The sequence below is a fragment of the Dendrobates tinctorius genome, unplaced genomic scaffold (genome assembly GCF_039654945.1).
Source record: "Dendrobates tinctorius isolate UK_male_01 unplaced genomic scaffold, ASM3965494v1 ptg000116l, whole genome shotgun sequence".
Taxonomy (NCBI): domain Eukaryota; kingdom Metazoa; phylum Chordata; class Amphibia; order Anura; family Dendrobatidae; genus Dendrobates; species Dendrobates tinctorius.
Genome location: NW_027361784.1, coordinates 36,703,820 through 36,724,382, shown reverse-complemented (window position 1 = coordinate 36,724,382; position 20,563 = coordinate 36,703,820). Strand labels below are relative to the sequence as shown.

The following is a 20,563-nucleotide window of genomic DNA, read 5'->3' as shown; positions in this document are numbered from 1 at the left end:
GAAGAGAGGAGCGAGCTGACGGGAGTCAGCACTATGTTTTCTTGTCTGTGTCTCGCAGTGTCCCTTTTTAAATATTTCACACGCACAAAAAAAAAAAAAGTTAGAAACTTTCTCGAAACTTTCAAGGTTGAAAAAGTGTAAGACACGGCGAAGGGTTAAGCCAGAAGTGCCGCGTAATGGCCTCTTCTCCAGGATCTACTCCAGCGTCTTCCCAGCAGGTTTATCATCTGGGAACATTTGCCCGAGGGCGGCCTCTGTTATGTCTCTGTGCGCCACGCTTTAGCTTATGGTTTTCCGCCTGTGTTTTGAGGCGTCGGTGCGGGGGATGGGCGCGGGTATGGAACCGGATCAGGTCTAATAGATGCATCCACTGATATTATAGGATTTAAAGAGGTCAAGTCATTTAACAAAGCACCTTGAAATGATGGTATTGGTATGATGCTTTGTCAAAACTGAGCTTGTGACTTATGGATAGCACTTAAGGTGACAACTCGAGGGTCCGACTTCTGGGACCCCCTTTCTTAAGGTCAGTTTATAGCAAAGAAAAATCCCAGATCGAGATAAAAGGTTAAAAATTGACGGACTACTAGGACGGAGTCCTGACTGTGGCAGTAGGATATCGGTGGGGCGAGTCGGGCACGCGGCGTCACCCGGGAGGTGAGTCACTTGACTCGTCATTGTTGTGCTGCTTGTCTTTGCACGTCTGCTGAAGTGCACTTGTAATTCCACACTATTGTGCGCTAATAACCTGTAAGTAAGGCTCATAAAAGCGCATGACTGCGGGCAAAAAAAGGCAAATGCACCGACAATGCGAGTGATTAGGGTCAGGGCCACACCTGCGAATAAATAAACCGTATGAGCCTCTGCATACATATATACAAAGGATGAACGGGCAGATCGTTTGCCCACTTCTCAGCAATGCCTAATGAATGGCTGACAACAATAACTGTACTAAAATATACTTCCGGTAGAAGAGTGTGTAAATGCAGACAGGGTGTCCCTGCGATAAATGAATAGTACACATGAAAATAAGCAACTGTGTAATATACCTCATCAGACTAATCCGCTTCTTTCTCCTCCAGGACAGATCGATCATTCGCAATTCACAGGTAACATTTCAATGTGTATTCAGTGAAGGTAAATGTTTGCGTTACTTACATAACTAGTATAGTACTGCCCCTATGTACAAGAATATAACTTGTATAATACTGCCCCCTATGTACAAGAATATAACTACTATAATACTGCTCCTATGTACAAGAATATAACTACTATAATACTGCCCCTATGTATAAGAATATAACTACTATAATACTGCCCCTATGTACAAGAATATAACTACTATAATACTGCTCCTATGTACAAGAATATAACTGCTATAATACTGCCCCTATGTATAAGAATATAACTACTATAATACTGCCCCTATGTACAAGAATATAACCACTATAATACTGCTCCTATGTACAAGAATATAACTACTATAATACTGCCCCTATATACAAAAATATAACTACTATAATACTGCCCCCTATGTGCAAGAATATAACTACTATATTACGGCTCCTATGTACAAGAATATAACTGCTATAATACTGCTCCTATGTACAAGAATATAACTGCTATAATACTGCTCCTATGTACAAGAATATAACTGCTATAATACTGCTCCTATACACAAGAATATAGCTACTATAATACTGCTCCTATGTACAAGAATATAACTGCTATAATACTGCTCCTATGTACAAGAATATAACTACTATAATACTGCCCCCTATGTACAAGAATATAACTACTATAATACTGCCCTCTATGTACAAGAATATAACTACTATAATACTGCCCCCTATGTACAAGAATATAACTACTATAATACTGCCCCCTATGTACAAGACTATAACTACTATAATACTGCCCCTATGTACAAGAATATAACTACTATAATACTGCTCCCTATGTACAAGAATATAACTACTATAATACTGCCCCCTATGTACAAGAATATAACTACTATAATACTTCCCCTATGTACAAGAATATATCTACTATAATACGGCCCCTATGTACAAGAATATAACTACTATAATACTGCCTCCTATGTACAAGAATATAACTACTATAATACTGCTCCCTGTCTACAAGAATATAACTACTATAATACTGCCCCTATGTACAAGAATATAACTACTATAATACTGCCCCTATGTACAAGAATATATCTACTATAATACGGCCCCTATGTACAAGAATATAACTACTATAATACTGCCTCCTATGTACAAGAATATAACTACTATAATACCGCCTCTATGTACAAGAATATAACTACTATAATACCGCCTCAATGTACAAGAATATAACTACTATAATACTGCCCCTATGTACGAGAATATAACTACTATAATACTGCCCCTATGTAAAATTATATAGGTCTGAACACGCAGAAATGATCAAACCTTGCAGGAATTGCTTTCTTATTAGATCAGTCATATATTAGAATCTAGGCTTCCTTCTTCTCTTGGCTTTAGTACTTTCTTAGAACAGTAAATACATATTCATTTAGTTTTCTTGCTGAGCTTCATAAAAATTATTCTTATTAACCGCTGATCTAACAGCCTCCTCTTTGAAGTGAGAAATGAGAAGTTAACGAGCTACTGTTCACTCCTTTTCTGCCCCCATACAAGGCTTTGTAAATAGGAAGGTTTTGCAGCTGTGCACCCGGCTAATGAATCACAGGTGATCGACGCTTCATCTACAGAGAAAGTAAAAGGCTTTGAATATTTTCTTCAGTGACAAAATAAGTAGATCAAAGAAGGAAGAGAAGAGCAATCGCTACATCATGCATACAGTATGAGGCTGTACTGTCTATATACTGTCCCATGTAGAAGAATATTATAGTAGTTATATTCTTGTGCATAGGGAGCAGTATTATAGTAGTTATATTCTTGTACATAGGGGCAGTATTATAGTAGTTATATTCTTGTACATAGGGGCAGTATTATAGTAGTTATATTATTGTACATAGGAGCAGTATTATAGTAGTTATATTCTTGTACACAGGGGCAGTATTATAGTAGTTATATTATTGTACATAGGAGCAGTATTATAGTAGTTATATTATATTATTGTACATAGGAGCAGTATTATAGTAGTTATATTCTTGTACATAGGGGCAGTATTATAGTAGTTATATTATTGTACATAGGAGCAGTATTATAGTAGTTATATTCTTGTACACAGGGGCAGTATTATACTAGTTATATTCTTGTACATAGGGGCAGTATTATACTAGTTATATTCTTGTACATAGGGGCAGTATTATAGTAGTTATATTCTTGTACATAGGGGCAGTATTATAGTAGTTATATTATTGTACATAGGAGCAGTATTATAGTAGTTATATTCTTGTACACAGGGGCAGTATTATAGTAGTTATATTCTTGTACATAGGGGCAGTATTATAGTAGTTATATTCCTGTACATAGGGTGCAGTATTATAGTAGTTATATTCTTGTACATAGGAGCAGTATTATAGTAGTTATATTCTTGTACATAGGGGCACTATTACAGTAGTTATATTCTTGTACATAGGGGCAGTATTATAGTAGCTATATTCTTGTACATGGGGGCAGTATTATAGTAGTTATATTCTTGTACATAGGGGCAGTATTACAGTAGTTATATTCTTGTACATAGGAGCATTATTATAGTAGCTATATTCTTGTACATAGGGGCAATTTTTATTGTAAGAACCCTGCTGCTCTGGTGTTAGCTTAGTAGACCCCTGGTGGACCTCTGGTCTGGTCAGTATTTCCCCTGACAGTAAAGCTGCCTCCTCCAGAATCTCTGCCCCTGCCACCAAGTCCTCGTCAGGAAAGTCCTTACAGATATTGTGCCAGGCGTCTGGACAGTCCCTGTGAGGGTGACCGATCTTCCCACAGAGGTTGCACCTGATGTTCTGGCAGTCTGCAGCTAGATGGCCGACCTCCCCACACAGGCTGCACTTCACCACAGTACAGGTATTTGCCAGGTGACCTGCCTTGCCACATTTAAAGCACTTACGAGGCTGCCCAGGATAGAAACACACACCCCTCTCCCTCCCAATAAAGAAGGAGTTGGGTAAATGGGCAGTGATGTTATTGCATTGGCGCAGTTTCACCAAAACCCGCCACCCTCCCGTCCAGATCCCATCACTGTCTTTGCTTTTGGTGAGGTCAGAGACCAGGTCACAATGCCTCCGGAGCCACACCACAATGTCCTGCGGGGGAACAGACTCATTCCAGAAGATGACATTTACGGTGACAGTATCTGGCTTAGAGATAGGAATAAAGCTGAACTTACTCCAGCCCTCCGTGTCTGTAAACTTGGGGAAACTAGACCAGAATCTGTCCAGGTCAGACATGAGCTTAAAGCTGACATCATAGCCCTGCCTGTCTGGAAGATTAATCACTGCCAGGATGCTGACTGGCACAAACCCCATCTGGTGGCACAAGAGCTCCCTGACGACAAACCTCCTGTCTGCCAGGTCCTCCTTGGCACCTCTGTGCCGGAAACGCACGACATTTCTCCGTTTAAACGCCTGGCCTGTATAATTGGTACCAGAGGTAAAGGACGGAGCGCCACGACTCCAGGCATTACTAGGGGGACAGTGCGGGGTCACTTTGGGTTGACTTACGGGGTGAAGGTCTGCAGCAGGAGGGGCAGCCACACCTTGTGTGCTCGAAATTAAAGGGGGGAAATCACAGACATTATCATGCACATTGTTATCAGCATCAATGTCATTATCAGACTGTGCAGCGTCCACCAAAGATACTGTGCTCCCCCAAGCCTCCGACCCCTCAGATACAGCGCGGTTATCCCCAGCATCAGAGCCCTGCTGGGCACCATCAGTAATGACCGGCACATGTCCACTGCCCAACTGTTGTGCTTGGCATACTGAGACTTGTAGTCCCTCTGCTGGAAAGTGCAGTCCATGCTTCTGCTTGGAATCTGCTGCAGGCTGCTGTGCTGGGCATTCTCAGACTTGTGGTACACCTGCTGGAATCTGCATAACGTGCTGCTGCTTGGGGTCTGCCGCAGACTGCTGCGGCTGCAGTATTTGACCCTTTTGGAAGCAGAAACTTGCAGGCTGCAGCACTGGCCGCACCGGCTTCTGGGGCTCACCTGGGACAATGTCTGAGCTGGAACCTGCAGAGTCCTGCTTGTGTGACATAAACAGTTCCTGGTTCCTATAAGTCTCTGCCAGGGGCCCCATCTTCTCTAGGACACAGTCCATGTCCCTCACCACTTTTGCCAGCTGTATGCCAAGCATGTTCAGAGTCTGATCACAAAAGGTGTGATCCCCACCAGGATTAGCAGCCTTTACATTATAGCCCAAGTCTATCTGTTTCTGCAGCAAGTCTTGATGCTGCTGTAACTCACCGAGCCTCTTGACCAGTCCTGGGATCTCCTCTGCCACCTGAAGCTCAGGTGCACATGGCATCTCCTCCTGGGATCCTGCTTTCAGCAATGTCCCTGGATGCTTGAAACCAGACGTCTCCTTAACTTTCACCACCGCTGGTTTCGTGGCTCCAGGCTCCACAGCACTTTTACTGCTGCCACCTGACTGAGACATTGTGCGCCCCGAGCTCGCCATGCTGGCCACCACATGCTGCTGCTGCAGGTTCTCCTGGAGCGTCTGTCTCTCCAGTGAGGTTCTCCTCTGTCTGCTGGGAGTCAGCTGCACACCTGAAGATGGTGATGGCACCTCCTGAGCTGCAGGCTGCTTTCCTCCATTCAGCTTCTCACCAGTAGATTTCTTTAGGATTTCTCCTAGTTGTCCTTCACTCTGCTTGCCTTGGCTGGCCGACTGCTTAACTGGAACTTTCTTACCCACAGCCATGGCTTTTCCTTGTTCCGTTACTTTTTGCACTTTCATAGCTTCACCTTTCTTGCTGCTGCTGCTACTTCCATTCTGAGCTTTCTTTCCCTCAGAAACAACTTTGGGACTTGCATCCGCCTTAGACACAACTTGAGTGTTACTTCCAAGTGTAGGCCTGGAAGCCTGGGCCTTGCTTGGGGAGTTACCCCGCCCAGGGTGGCCTCTCCCTGGGCTTGCTACAAACATACAACCTCACAGCTAGGAGGCAGTATTATAGTAGTTATATTCTTGTACATAGGGGCAGTATTATAGTAGTAATATTCTTGTACATAGGGGCAGTATTATAGTAGTAATATTCTTGTACATAGGGGCAGCATTATAGTAGTTATATTCTTGTACATAGGGGCAGTATAATAGTAATTACATTGTACATAGGAGCAGTATTATAGCAGTTATATTCTTGTACATAGGGGCAGTATTATAGTAGTTATATTCTTTTACGTAGGGGCAGTATTATAGTAGTTATATTCTGGTATATAGGGGCAGTATTATAGTAGTTATATTCTTGTACATAGGGGCAGTATTATAGTAGTTATATTCTTGTACATAGGAGCAGTATTATACTAGCTATATTCTTGTACATGGGGCAGTATTATAGTAGTTATATTCTTGTACATGGGGCAGTATTATAATAGCTATATTCTTGTACATAGGAGCAGCATTATAGTAGTTATATTCTTGTACATAGGGGCAGTATTATAGTAGTTATATTCTTGTACATAAGGGCAGTATTATAGTAGTTATATTCTTGTACATAGGGGCAGTATTATAATAGTTATATTCTTGTACATAGGGGCAGTATTATAGTAGTTATATTCTTGTACATAGGAGCAGTATTATAGTAGTTATATTCTTGTACATAGGAGCAGTATTATAGTAGTTATATTCTTGTACATAGGAGCAGTATTATAGTAGTTATATTCTTGTACATAGAGGGCAGTATTATAGTAGTTATATTCCTGTATATAGGGGACAGTATTATAGTAGTTATATTCTTGTACATAGGAGGCAGTATTATAGTAGTTATATTCTTGTACATAGGAGCAGTATTATAGTAGTTATATTCTTGTACATAGGGGCAGTATTATAGTAGTTATATTCTGGTATATATGGGCAGTATGTGTAGTAAATTAGAAAAAAGAAACAGCACAGTACCTAGCTTCGGGTGCACGGCCCAGACAAAAAGTTCAATATCCAATACTCCTTCCAAATAGAGGCAGCACTCCATAGTTTGTCTTTCAAGTGGTAGTGAGTTTATTGAACCCACTTATCAAGGCAACTTTTCGGCTCAACTGAGCCTTTCTCAAGCCTTGACTCAAGACTAACTATGGAGTGCTGCCTCTATTTGGAATGAGTATCAGTATTTTTAGTAGTTATTTAGTGGACATAAGGGAAATTGATCATGTGATTGTTTCTGTAATTACCCCCTTTTCCTTCCTTTCTTCCCCCGCTGCTTGCCTTTCCCCAGTGCTCTCTTACTGATCGTGTACCAGTGAGTACCGTCCATTGCTGAGGATATGAAATCTTTGCTTCTTCCTATAACATGGTGGGCGTTATTCTCTGACAGGAGAGGCTCGGCTCCTTATTTCCCGGTCGTGTGTCTGTTTCAATTTTCCTTCATCTTTCGTTATACTCGTCATATGTTTTAGATTCTCTGAAAACCACAAACTTTTTTTTAGTTTTTCCTGGTTGTTCGTGTCCCTCTGGCGTCCTGTAAGATTTCCACCCTCCTTGTATTTTTCTGAGCTGATAATACTTCATCTGATTATGCAGCGGAGCACTCACATAATTGATCTGTTAATTTTAAGTTAAAAATATTCCATTTGGTGATACGAGGCAGAGACAAAGCACGCCTCCGCCGCGGGGAAGTGAGGATGGTAATTACACAAGCTGCTTTGTAATGTAACACAGTGTTTACCGCTGTAGGACGTGGACAATGACCGTCTGGTAATCTGCAAGGTCCGAGTGTAAGAAAAGGAGGACGAGAGTCTTCCTATGAAGTGACGACTGTTCTGTGGGATGGAGAATAGGAAACTTTTTAGATTGAAGAACATGAGTCAACAGTGTGATGCAGCAGCAAGAAAGGCAAATGCAATTCTAGGATGTATTACCAGAAGCATACAATTTAGATCACGTGAAGTCATTATTTCCCTCTACTCCTCTTTGGTCAGACCTCATCTGGAATATTGTGTCCAGTTTTGGGCGCCACATTTTAAAAAAGACATCAACAAACTGGGGCAAGTTCAGAAAAGAGCGACCAGAATGGTGACCGGTCTGCAAACCCTGTCTTATGAGGAAAGGTTGCAGGATTTGGGAATGTTTAGTTTGCAAAAGAGAAGACTGAGAGGAGACTTAATAGCTGTCTACAAATATCTCAAGGTCTGTCACATTGTAGAAGGATCAACTTTATTCTCATTTGCACAAGGAAAGACTAGAAGCAATGGGATGAAACTGAATGGGAGGAGACACAGATTAGATATTAGAAAAACTTTTTGACAGAGTGATCAGTGAGTGGAACAGGCTGCCACGAGAAGTGGTGAGTTCTCCTTCAATAGAAGTCTTCAAACAGAGGCTGGACAGACATCTGACTGGGATGATTTAGTGAATCCTGGTTTGAGCAGGGGGTTGGACCAGATGGCCCAGGAGGTCCCTTCCAACTCTACCATTCTATGATTCTAGATCTATTGGTTATTTCCTAAAATGGATCACTTTTTTATTTTTTTCTTCCGAGCTATTGAAAGTTTATTTATATGAGGGGCTGCTGATAGGTCTTTGGCTTAACCCAGAAAGAAACGAGATACGAAGATGAAACTTTACATTTATTCCACACTAGATGTGTGCCCGATGCTCTCGCATCGGGAGGGCAGTAACATCACAATGGGGGCAGCTTTGTGGCGCTGGGGGTGGCGGCCCACCCACTTCCGTGCAGTCACAACCAGCAGGAAAGGCGGTGTTTTGCGGCCTGTGCTGGAGATGGTGTGCGGCGCCACCAGAGGGCGGCCACACCCAGTCTCCAGCACAGGCCTCAAGCCGCGGTCTTTCCTGCCGGCTGTTACTGCACGGAAGTGGGTGGGCAGGCAGCGGCGGGATCCAGCGTATCTAGTCAGGCGGTGGGTCCTGGCGGGGGTCCTGCGGCGGCGGCATTCCTCTCATTACTCCCCCCTCATTACAGCCTCTCGTTATACCCCCTGGTTACACCCCTTTCATAGCCTCATGATCGCAGCAGCGGTTGTTATCGCAGCGGTGGCCTGGATCTGAGCGTCGTTTGGGATCACAGCGACGGCCTGGATCCGAGCGGCAGTCAAGATTGCAGCGGCGTACGGGATCGCAGCTGCGTCCTGGATCTGAGAGGCATCACTTGGGTGTTCCAAAATGGCGGTCGGCGTACTTCCGGTGCGGCGCGTTGGATTGTGGGATTCTGGGACATCCAGACGGAAGTGGATGATGGACAATTTAAGGCAATTATATATATATATATATACATACATACATACACACACTCTCCTTTGATGTCAGCACACTTTGTACATCGGTATTCCAAGTTCTGTAAGCCTTGTAAAAAAAAAAAAAAAAAATATTCTGGTTGTGCCTCAAACCAGGCATCCGAAACAGCCATGGCATCAGAAATGGTGTGATATTTGGTACCTTTGAGGTGTTTCTTCAGGTTTGGAAACAGATGATTGTCAGAGGGAGCTAGATCTGGTGAGTAAGGTGGGTGGTCAACCAGCTGGAAGCCCAGCTCCGCCAGTTTGGCCTTGGTGGCTTGTGCAGTGTGAGCGGAGGATTCTGCGCCTTTTGGCCTTCAGTTGGTCCAAAAGTTCAGTGTAATACCTTGCATTGATGGTGGAACACGTTCACGGGAAATCTCCATGATGTCCGCTATTGCTTTAGCTGAAATTCGCCGGTTCTCCAGTATGAGGTTGTGCTCAGCATCAACGATCTCCGGAACAACCACCACTCTCGGTCGTCCGGGACGTTCCTCATCTTTGGTGCTGAAGTGCTCCGTTTTGGCCACCCCAGTCCTTAACTGTAGAACATGAAGAGCATTGATCCCCCAATGTCTGCGACATGTCACCATGAATATCCTTCGCGAACTTTCCTAGCAAAATAAGAATTTTATCCCTCCTCTGCTCTCATTTGCCGTGAATATCGCATTAGACTCCGCCATTTTATTTTCCCGCGTGCGTAGAACACTGTTTCCATAAGCTAAAAACACATTTGTGAAAACCTATTAGACACGTAAGGCTGTGATGTAACACTCGTTACCATAGACACAAAAAAGATCACAAAGACTCCTCAGCAGCCCCTCGTATAGTAAACCAGCAGGAGAGTTCTATTTATCATATTGGGGCTTCACATCTACCTGCGGTGGACCGTCTGGGTCCCTGGATAATGAATAGAGAACCATTAGCGCTCAATGCCAGGCTGTGGCAGCAAAAGCCAGCAAGATTTTATTTTTCATTAAGAAAATCTTAGCTTCTAAAAGAAGGTATTTATATGGAAATGTGTCAGGAAATCACCTCTTATATAAATCGTGTTTTTTTTTTTGTTAAATAAAATTGTAATAGTATTTTTTTTCTTTTTCATATCAAAATCTTCATAAAAAAAAAAACAAGTTAGTCACCTTGAAATTTTCACTGTGGCTATTTTATACTTCTGTCCTTTTAGGTACAATTTTCAATAGGCTGCATATCATCAGAAGCAGGATTATAGTGATAGATAACTCCTCTATATACAGTACATATAGACTGGATCCATCACTTACAGTAGGTGATGTCACAGCTCACCTCCTCCTCCTGTACAATGACTGATAACACCTCTATATACAGTAGATAACACAAGATCCACCATTCACAATAGGTGATGTCACAGCTCACCTCCTCCTCCTGTACAATGACTGATAACACCTCTATATACAGTAGATAACACAGGATCCACCATTCACAATAGGTGATATCACAGCTCACCTCCTCCTATATATATTTCGATGTTTTTATTTTTTCATCTATATGGCTGCACTTAATGTTGTCTCTGGTTATTTTTATGACGTTTACAGATTGGAATAAATGCTGTGATCATTTTAACATTGTGGTTGTTACATTTATTTGGCAATTCCAATTTTGTATGTATGGTTTTGATCTCTTTTCTTCAAAAAATAAAATATTTTGTTAGTTTTAAAAATAAACAAATCACTTTTTTTCATTTAATTATTTATTTTTTTAAACCATCTTTGAAAATTTTTTTTATAATATTTTTTGCCCTATTAGAAGAATTGGAACAGCCAATCTCCGATTTGCTTAGATACTCTGCAATAGTTTGGTGCATTACGCCTGACGGACGGTTTCTTATGCTGTGCTTGGGAAAGGGACGAATTGGCTTACCTGGAGAATGTGGCCCCATCACCACGCTGCAGTGATTGATGAGCTCCCCTTAGTGGTGTCTGCAGACATCTTCAATGTACTGTGAATGTTGAGCTCCCCCTAGTGGTGTCTGCAGACATCTTCAATGTACTGTGATTGATGAGCTCCCCCTAGTGGTGTCTGCAGACATCTGTGTGATGTACTGTGATTGATGAGCTCCCCCTAGTTGTGATTGCAGACATCGTCAATGTACTGTGGTTGATGAGCTCCCTCTAGTGATGTCTGCAGACATCTTCAATGTACCGTGATTGATGAGCTCCCCCTAGTGATGTCTGCAAACAATTGTGATGTACTGTGAATGTTGAGTTCCCCCTAGTGGTGCCTGGAGACGGCTTTAATTTATGCCAAAGATTTAGAGCATTGTTGCATTGGGTAATATAAGCATAACACAGTGCGTATTTTTTTCCCTCTTTTCTTTGCATCTAAAGTTCCCATAATTCCCTATTGTGTCCCCGTTATCATCTCCAAACCTTCTATTTAATAATGTCCTAACTTTCTTGTATCAATCGCTTGTCTGTTTCCCCGTCTGACCCGCCTTGTCAGAGCAAATCCCCAATTCCCAGCTTTATATTCCGCTATGTTCTGCCAATCTTAACACGCTCCAGTGTCGAAAGCCGCGGTGAGCGCAGATCATCTCCCCGGCTCTTCTATTCATGATGGTGCACGGAGCAAATCACTCCACGGTGAATGAGGTCACCGCGGGGGATTCTGACCGGGTTTTTTTTCCCATTTACAATTTATTTTTTTTTTTTTTGGTCATTCCAAGAAAATTGTGAAAAACTCTGTTACATTTCACCGAGAAGTTTAATATCCCGATTTTCCCAGATTTTGAGTTTTTAAGTGGCATTTAAAGTTTAACTTCATCCAAAAAACCCCCCTGAAAATTTGTCTTTTGACTCAATTTTGTAAAAGGGGTGGTAAGTTTAAAAAAAGGAATTGTAAGTTAAAGGGAATGTGTCATCAGAAACTGACCTGTTTAAATCTGATTTTTTTTTTTTTATCTCTTCACAGTGACTTTTACACACGCTCATTAGATGCTTCAATACAAGAGTCTCTTCATTGCTGCTAATGTACATGTGTATTTCATGAAGCAATTAGTCTAAAAACGCCCTAGAGGCCTGTGTGAGAATTGCAGATTTTATATTTTTAAATAAGATTGTGATATAGGAAAAAAAAAATTAGCAAAATTTAAGAAAAAAAGATTAAGATTTAAGCAACAGGTTATTTTCTGATGATACGTTTCTTTCAGGTGGGTTGCAGGATGTTCTTTCACTTTGTGATTAGTGGGGGTCTGACAGTTAGGACCGCCACCAAACCTGAGAATAATAGGAAAGCTGTGCTGGTTTATCTTTGGATCCCCTTCTAATTTTTTTTCTGCATCCTGGCCACCCCCTGCTTAGCTGGCAGAGCTCTATACAAGGGAAAAGCAGTGTAGATGTTGTAAAGTTACACCAACCCGGCATTCTCTTAATTCTCAGGATCATAGATTTCATAAAATGGGAATATCCCTTTAACAGTGTGGTCTCCTGAATTCTGGACTATTATTTATTTGCCAGAGTAGATACATAAAAGATATCTCTTGACCTTCAGTCCATTAATTTAGCGGTGCAATACTTCATTTATCCTGTGGTGGCACTCGCTGCAGGTTTCATCCACAGATCACTTCACCTTCATATTAAACGGTGCAGGTTTCTTATAACAGTGCAGGGGTTAATCTGCTCAGTTGAGAGCTCCTGGAAGCTTTCCTGCATTGATGGTCTCTGCTGTTCAGTGTTGGCCACTCCCCTCTCCTATATATACTTCAGGCATTGCTAGAGTTAGCTTCAGGCTGCATGGTTCATGAGCCAGAGGAGTTTTGTTGTTTGAGGAGGCGTTTGATTCTATGGCTTGGTTTTGGTTCTAGGTAAATTCTCTTCTTCTCCTACTTTGGTTTTTCCCCTTCCTTCACACTCTGTGCATTTTTGTATGATTGGTCTTTTCCTTGATCCGTGTTAGTATTCTGTTGTTAGTCAGGTTGGTGTATTTCCATACACTACTACGCCCCTCTTCCCTGGGTGGGGGGAGGGAACAGACTTGGGGAGGATTCAGGAACTCAGCAAGGTCCGTGGCCCTGGCATCTTCACCATTAGAAGTAATCTGGGTAGCAGGGATAGCTTGGGCACCCCTAGAGCTACGGACATGTAAGGAGCCTCTGGCCTTGGGATATCTGACAAGAGTCGTGACAAAGTCATTGTCCAAAGTGCACAGTCCCTTTAATTGTCTTTTTCCTGCTCTTTCTGATAATGACCCCCTTTGTGATGAATTCTAATGGAGTGTTTATTTGAACTGAATCATTTCGGCCTCCATTTGGTACATCACCCATGTTTAGTTTTTAGGGGTATGAAGTAAAAAAAAAAAGTTTTATTTTTTTATTTTTTTTTTCCCCAAATAAGTTGCGCTCTTTCCATCGGATGCTTTTTGTATTGCAGGCAGACCTCGCTTAAGTGTATGCAGCAAAACCTGGCATAGCCTGTGGACAAGGGTGGTGCTGTGTCTGGGGGAAAAAAATAATGTCTAAAATGTTGATCCTGGACCCATATGCCATAGTCTACTTGTTCTTATAAGAAGATGATTGAAAATGAAAATTTGGCCCACGGTGAGGGTTGTAATTGTAGGGGATCCATAGATAGCAGTCACCCCACTTCTCCTGAGGACTGACGGGGGGCCAAGGGTGCAAAGGCACCCAACTTGCAAAGTTATCACCTATCTGTGAGAGAGGTGATAAGTTGCCCCTGGATCCCCACTGATCCTTAAATTGGCCTTGAAATCCTCCGTAGTAATTGTGCCACTGACGCTCGATCTATTGACCTCTGCCGTTTGACCGAGCACGGTATCCAACAGTCCTATAGACAGTGAATGGAGTGGTAGGGGGCTCACGTGACGAACTTTCCATTCTAGCTAGAGTCCTTGGGAGAGGTGATAACTTGCCCCTTTAAGTCCCTTGAGCACTTGAAATGCCTTTGCCGAAGTTCCTGTGAACACGACCAGACGGTTCATATAGTGACTCCAATTATTATTATTATTTTTTTGGTGGGTATCCTCCAATGAGATGAACATCAAGGTTGGTATCTGTAGGACCCCCATGAATGTGAGCCCAAGGCTAAATCTATTAGAGGGCACCAAGTACAGTACCAATCTGTCTATAGCCCCTTCTTCTGTGGCAGCGAGGACCGCGGGACCCCTGAGCACCCCTTCCAAGAACATCTATTTTACAACCTTTGCTTTTAGTCTCATGAACGCTTCCTCACCGCTGAACATGTGGTTTTCTTTATAATACCAGACTCCCTGCTGATTTTTTTTTTTTTTTCTTTTATTTGTTCATTGTGTTTTGGCATTCATCTGAAATGAACATAGGCAGATGAAAAATGGAGCAGCACCTGTATCCGGCAGATCCAAGAGCCCATGATTATCAGTCTTGGAGAACTTGGTGACCTATTAATGAAGGAAAAGTGACTCACGGGAAACATCATCGGAGCAATCTCATTCCAATTTTTAGGATCAGCTGGTGAAAGAAATGTAAAATGTGGCTGTGAGAGAGTGCAACGCATTTTCATTAGATATTTTTTTTACAATTTAGAACCACCATGTCATGCATCTGGGTTCGAACCCCTAAACCTGGGATCTGTGGTCGGCTTCTCTGTCCACCGAGCCACAGAAAATACACCTTTTCTCTGGGTGTTTAGTTTCTGTCATCGTTGCCTCAGTCTTTATCGAGTTACAGGTGTTTTTTCATATACTGATTTGTCTGCCCTTATCACCTTTGGGTGCAGCTTTTTACTGTATACTTCCCCCTACTGGTATTTCCTGCTGGTGATATTCTCATTTGGATGTCCAGACATGCTGCTGAAGTATAAGCCAGTCAGTGAAAGACCAGCTAGGGTTTATCTCTCTGTTGTTTATGTTCTTTACCCTGCACTCTTTCTATTTCAGCACACTTTCCCTTCTGCAGGTAATTTACACTCTGCTCTGCCCTCTGGTTCTTCAGGAGGAACATGAAGCGCTCGATGGCCTTTCAGGCCACATAGGTCCGAGTAGTTGCCATTGTCTAGTATGTGGTTAGGGCTATCTCAGCTCACGCAGGAACCACTAGGAAGTACAGGGTCAGGATCTCTAGTCTCTTCAGGTACCGTTAGGGTCAGTTGCAGTTTTACCTCTTGGAAATTAGGTCCAAAATGCACATGAAGTCTCCGTTCACCCTCTAACTTCAGTTGGGAATTAAAAAAGACAGAACTTGTATAATTTGTGACTGAAATGCTGTACGATTGGGGCGTGTTCTAAATAAATGGGTGGGGCATAAGAAACACTTGCAGCTTTGTGTTCCTTTTATTTTTAATTTGAGGCGCATGGCTTTGGGATGTCTTTGTTAAGGATCAATGGCCGTAGGATTTGTACCACGTCCCAACACATTTTTAGTGAGTTCTTTTATTGCACCTTGAAAATCTGATACATGCGCTGACATGCTATAGCCTTTAATGGACAAACCAAGTCATTTCTGACCCCCAACTGTACCGGAAATCACAAACTGTAAAACGGGGTCCAAAAGAAAAAAATAATGATGCTCCCTCCATTTAAAAAAAAAAAAAAAAGTTGTACCATAATCATAATCCTTCAGCCATAATAATTACCATTATCCAATCCCCACCGCCGCCCCCAATGCTTATGCACAAAATCAGCAGCGACAGCCAGAAGAGGCAACGCAAAAACTCCGCAAAAGCGCCTGATTATAGAGCACAGACCATTTCCTATCTCTAATTCATATCCACTATACCCTGGAATTAGCGGCTAATTAGGTGCTGCTAATTAGCAAGTGAGTGGAAAGTCTGAGAGTTAACATCTGCTGCGACTGCCAAGGACTCGCAACTTATTTCTGAAGTCAAAAATAAAGACGTCTGCAGGTGCGGGGTATATTTATCATATGGGGAAATTCATATCCACACTTGTATTAAGAAACGAGAGATGATACTCCGCTAACAAGTCAAGGAGTGAAAAGGAGGAGGAGAGGGCACATGGAGAAACTTACAAGAAGTGTAACAATAGAATCCGAGCTGCCCAAAGTCACCACTAGGGGAGCTCACTAATGGAGTTCAACAGAAGTTGTACAAATCCCTGCACAGATGGAGAAGATGAATAAGTCCAAATAAGAATACTGTTCATTTCAGTGTGCAACTCCAGGCTTAACATGTTCAAGGTCCAGTTTATATGCTTGGAAATAGTGAAGAACTGTTGCATAAAATGCTGAAAGCTTCAGAGCTGAAATCTACATCATTTTCTGCTAACTGATAGAAGCTTCTTTTCTTTTTCTCAGTTCAGCTCTGGAGTTAAATATATTGCATATCCTGTACTGATCCTGAGTTATATCCTTTATGTTCACAGTGACTGCACCAACTGAATAGTGAGTGCAGCTCTGGAGTATAATACAAGATGTAACTCAGGATCAGTAATGTAATGTATGTACACAGTGACTGCACCAGCAGAATAGTGAGTGCAGCTCTGGAGTATAGTACAGGATGTAACTCAGGATCAGTAATGTAATGTATGTACACAGTGACTGCACCAGCAGAATAGTGAGTGCAGCTCTGGAGTATAATACAGGATGTAACTCAGGGTCAGTAATGTATGTACACAGTGACTGCACCAGCAGAATAGTGAGTGCAGCTCTGGAGTATAGTACAGGATGTAACTCAGGATCAGTAATGTAATGTATGTACACAGTGACTGCACCAGCAGAATAGTGAGTGTAGCTCTGGAGTATAATACAGGATGTAACTCGGGGTCAGTAATGTATGTACACAGTGACTGCACCAGCAGAATAGTGAGTGCAGCTCTGGAGTATAGTACAGGATGTAACTCAGGATCAGTAATGTAATGTATGTACACAGTGACTGCACCAGCAGAATAGTGAGTGCAGCTCTGGAGTATAATACAGGATGTAACTCAGGGTCAGTAATGTATGTACACAGTGACTGCACCAGCAGAATAGTGAGTGCAGCTCTGGAGTATAATACAGGATGTAACTCAGGATCAGTAATGTATGTACACAGTGACTGCACCAGCAGAATAGTGAGTGCAGCTCTGGAGTATAATACAGGAGGTAACTCAGGATCAGTAATGTAATGTATGTACACAGTGACTGCACCAGCAGAATAGTGAGTGCAGCTCTGGGGAATAATACAGGATGTAACTCCAGGATCAGTAATGTAATGTATGTACACAGTGACTGCACCAGCAGAATAGTGAGTGTAGCTCTGGAGTATAATACAGGATGTAACTCGGGGTCAGTAATGTATGTACACAGTGACTGCACCAGCAGAATAGTGAGTGCAGCTCTGGAGTATAGTACAGGATGTAACTCAGGATCAGTAATGTAATGTATGTACACAGTGACTGCACCAGCAGAATAGTGAGTGCAGCTCTGGAGTATAATACAGGATGTAACTCAGGGTCAGTAATGTATGTACACAGTGACTGCACCAGCAGAATAGTGAGTGCAGCTCTGGAGTATAATACAGGATGTAACTCAGGATCAGTAATGTATGTACACAGTGACTGCACCAGCAGAATAGTGAGTGCAGCTCTGGAGTATAATACAGGAGGTAACTCAGGATCAGTAATGTAATGTATGTACGCAGTGACTGCACCAGCAGAATAGTGAGTGCAGCTCTGGGGAATAATACAGGATGTAACTCCAGGATCAGTAATGTAATGTATGTACACAGTGACTGCACCAGCAGAATAGTGAGTGCAGCTCTGGAGTATAATACAGGATGTAACTCCAGATCAATACAGGATCAGTAATGTAATGTATGTACACAGTGACTGCACCAGCAGAATAGTGAGTGCAGCTCTGGAGTATAATACAGGATGTAACTCAGGATCAGTAATGTATGTACACAGTGACTCCACCAGCAGAATCATGAGTGCAGCTCTGGAGTATAATACAGGATGTAACTCCGGATCAATACAGGATCAGTAATGTATGTACACAGTGACTCCACCAGCAGAATAGTGAGTGCAGCTCTGGAGTATAATACAGGATGTAACTCCGGATCAATACAGGATCAGTAATGTATGTACACAGTGACTGCACCAGCAGAATAGTGAGTGCAGCTCTGGAGTATAATACAGGATGTAACTCCGGATCAATACAGGATCAGTAATGTAATGTGTGTACACAGTGACTGCACCAGCAGAATAGTGAGTGCAGCTCTGGAGTATAATACAGGATGTAACTCCGGATCAGTAATGTATGTACACAGTGACTCCACCAGCAGAATAGTGAGTGCAGCTCTGGAGTATAATACAGGATGTAACTCCGGATCAATACAGGATCAGTAATGTATGTACACAGTGACTCCACCAGCAGAATAGTGAGTGCAGCTCTGGAGTATAATACAGGATGTAACTCTGGATCAATACAGGATCAGTAATGTATGTACACAGTGACTGCACCAGCAGAATAGTGAGTGCAGCTCTGGAGTATAATACAGGATGTAACTCAGGATCAGTAATGTAATGTATGTACACAGTGACTGCACAAGCAAAATAGTGAGTGCAGCTCTGGAGAATAATACAGGATGTAACTCAGGATCTGTAATGTAATGTATGTACACAGTGACTGCACCAACAGAATAGTGAGTGCAGCTCTGGAGTATAATACAGGATGTAATTCAGGATCAGTAATGTAATGTATGTACACAGTGACTGCACCAGCAGAATAGTGAGTGCAGCTCTGGGGTATAATACAGGATGTAACTCAGGATCAGTAATGTAATGTGTGTACACAGTGACTGCACCAACAGAATAGTGAGTGCAGCTCTGGAGTATAATACAGGATGTAATTCAGGATCAGTAATGTAATGTATGTACACAGTGACTGCACCAACAGAATAGTGAGTGCAGCTCTGGAGTATAATACAGGATGTAACTCAGGACCAGTAATGTATGTACACAGTGACTGCACCAGCAGAATAGTGAGTGCAGCTCTGGGGTATAATACAGGATGTAACTCAGGATCAGTAATGTAATGTATGTACACAGTGACTGCACCAACAGAATAGTGAGTGCAGCTCTGGAGTATAATACAGGATGTAACTCAGGATCAGTAATGTAATGTGTGTACACAGTGACTGCACCAGCAGAATAGTGAGTACAGCTCTGGAGTATAATACAGGATGTAACTCAGGATCAGTAATGTAATGTATGTACACAGTGACTGCACCAGCAGAATAGTGAGTGCAGCTCTGGAGTATAATACAGGATGTAACTCAGGATCAGTAATGTAATGTATGTACACAGTGACTGCACCAGCAGAATAGTGAGTGCAGCTCTGGGGTATAATACAGGATGTAACTCAGGATCAGTAATGTAATGTATGTACACAGTGACTGCACCAGCAGAATAGTGAGTGCAGCTCTGGAGTATAATACAGGATGTAACTCCGTATCAGTAATGTATGTACACTGTGACTTTTTTTCTCTTAGATGTACATGGTGTTTGGACAGAGACCTTATAGATCTGATATTGATGTGATTATCTGTGAATCTTTACCACTGTTCACTTTTTTATTTCAGATGTGACGTTCTCCCTTGAATATGTTCATCTGTCAATCAGACCCATTTTGGGAGCGACCTTGGAGATTTCTTTGAATCCGTGCCGGTATGTATAGTCTTTGTCATTGAGAACAGGGGAGAGGACTGGAATATTTAGGGGACACATTTGTCATTATGGAAGCTGTATATTCGGGTTATGTTGGGGCAGGACCGGCGTTTGTGGCGATATATCTGCATCTCATCCGTTTCTTTCCTGCTCTTTTTGTGCTCTCTCAGAGCGAGTCTTTGCTTCTTTAGTTCTTAGCACATTTCTCTGATTAGCTGGAGGGGCCCAAGACCCAGGGGAAGCATTGATGAAATCCAGACTTCAGCTGTTTTTGTTCACGTGGCTGAATTCCAAAAAGAGAAAAGTTCTTATGAAAACCCAGCACCGCCTCCCACCTCCTTCCTTCATCTTACATTGTTTTGTAACGTTTTCTCATTCCATAGACCCCTAAGATAAAGTCTTTGTGGTTAATATTTTCTTTCCCCTTTGGTGGCGGTGACCATGACGTCAACAAGGGACCAGAATTCCGAACAAGTTACCGTAGTTTTTTTTTTTTTTTCTTTGATTTGTTGCAAATCATCACAAA

General features: G+C 42.2%; 1 protein-coding gene across 7 annotated transcripts in view; it reads left to right on the top strand.

The window, feature by feature from the left end:
- ST3GAL1 (ST3 beta-galactoside alpha-2,3-sialyltransferase 1) overlaps window positions 1–20,563 on the top strand; it is a 145,126-nt gene that overhangs the window by 60,548 nt on the left and 64,015 nt on the right. For 3 of the 7 annotated variants that reach the window (XM_073590365.1, XM_073590364.1, XM_073590366.1), the window contains one exon: window positions 19,953–20,037. The exons of 2 other annotated variants lie outside the window; for them this stretch is intronic. The gene's annotated coding sequence lies outside the window, so the exon portion shown is untranslated. Of the gene's footprint in view, window positions 1–1,082; window positions 1,110–19,952; window positions 20,038–20,563 lie in introns of all 7 variants that reach the window. 2 more of the 7 variants (XM_073590370.1, XM_073590368.1) reach the window with 1 other exon arrangement.